The sequence below is a fragment of the Heterodontus francisci genome, chromosome 41, assembly GCF_036365525.1.
Source record: "Heterodontus francisci isolate sHetFra1 chromosome 41, sHetFra1.hap1, whole genome shotgun sequence".
Lineage (NCBI taxonomy): Eukaryota > Metazoa > Chordata > Chondrichthyes > Heterodontiformes > Heterodontidae > Heterodontus > Heterodontus francisci.
Genome location: NC_090411.1, coordinates 21,851,776 through 21,853,584, shown reverse-complemented (window position 1 = coordinate 21,853,584; position 1,809 = coordinate 21,851,776).

Here is a 1,809-nt window from a genome sequence, read left to right as displayed (position 1 = left end):
TCCGCAGTATTTTGCTTTTATTTAAGTAGGGAGAGGGCTGGAAACACAAAGAAACAATGCAGATGTATTAACAGGAAGGTAACAAGTGTATACTAGATAAGTGAAAACTATCCATACTGTTAAAAAAAAAGTCTGTTGTGTAATTTTGGACTTCACCTACAAAATAGCATGCTTACCTCTGATGCATCAGTCTTTGCTGTTTATCTCATCCAGTTGTTCGCTTTATTTTGCCTTTTCAGTCAAATGTCCTGCTTTCTTGGGCTTGCTGCAGTTTTGAGGTTCCTCTTGGGAAGACATTTGGTTGGCTTCTTGTGAGTTCTCCAGGATGCATCAACACTTTGTATTCACCCCTTGCTTTAGTAAAATCCAAGTTGAGTCGAAAATGCTGCTGTCTCGTCCACTCAGGCATTGCAGCCTGCTGACACAAGCAGATCCCAGGTAGAAAAGGGAGGCCCAGACTTTGACTCCGCCCCGACTCCTGCCCAATACACATAAGCCACACCCTCTGTTGTCTCCAGTTCCTTCTTTGCTATTGAATTATCAATGAAGCAGTGTTTTTTTTCAAAAATATACTTTGTTCACAAAATTTGTAAAAACATAACAGTTCAAATTTGTCATTATGTAAAGTGCAAAACAGTTCAATTTCTTTCAGTACAGTACATTGCAGTCTGAGATGCAATGACAGGTCATATTTACAATTTACATTTCTTGTTCAACATTCTCTGCTGTAGATGGCCCAAGAGATTTACTTGGGTTCCAGCCTTACGGCAAGTCCGAGACTGTGGGCTTTCCCTGTTCAGCCTTTGCGGTGGCTGCCCCAAGCTTTAGTACATCCCTCAGAAAATAGTCCTGGACCTTGGAATCTGCTAGTCTGCAACAGTCAAGGAATCTGCACACACAGACACAGTGTGTTATAGTCAGGGAATCGGCACAGACACAGGCATAGTGTGTTATACTCAGGGAATCTGCACACACAGACACAGTGTGTTATAGTCAGGGAATCTGCACACACAGACACAGTGTATTACATTCAGGGAATCTGCACATGCACAGACACAGTGTATTACATTCAGGGAATCTGCACACGCACAGACACAGTGTGTTACAATCAGGGAAATGCACACAAAGTCACAAAGAATATAAGAGCAGGGAGGTTATGGTGGAGCTGTATAAAACACTAGTTAGCTGGAGTACTGTGTTCAGTTCTGGGCACCACACTGTAGGAAGGATGTGATTGCACTGGAAATGGTGCAGAGGAGATTCACCAGAATGTTGCCTGGGATGGAGCATTTCAGCTATGAAGAGAGACTGGATAGGCTAGGGTTGTTTTCCTTCGAGCAGGAAGGCTGAGGGGGGACCTGATTGAGGTATACAAAATGATGAGGGGTATTGATAGGATAGATAGGAAGAAACTTTTTCCCTTAGCAGAGGGATCAATAACCAGGGGGCATAAAGGTAAGGGGCAGGAGGTTTAGAGGGGATTTGAGGAAGAATTTTTTCACCCAGAGGGTGGTCGGAATCTGGAACACACTGCCTGAAGGGGTGGTGGAGGCAGGAACCCTCACATTCAAGTAGCATTTAGATGAGCGCTTGAAATGCCATAGCATACAAGGCTACGGGCCAAGTGCTGGAAAATGGGATTAGAACAGATAGGTGCTTGATGGCCGACATAGGAACGATGGGCCGAAGGGCCTGTTTCTGTGCTGTATAACTCTATGACTCAGTTGTGAACAGCTCTTTGCACTGGAAGACCAGCAATTTTCGGGTAGACCAAAGAGCATCTTTCACAAAGTTGATGGTCCTCCAGTA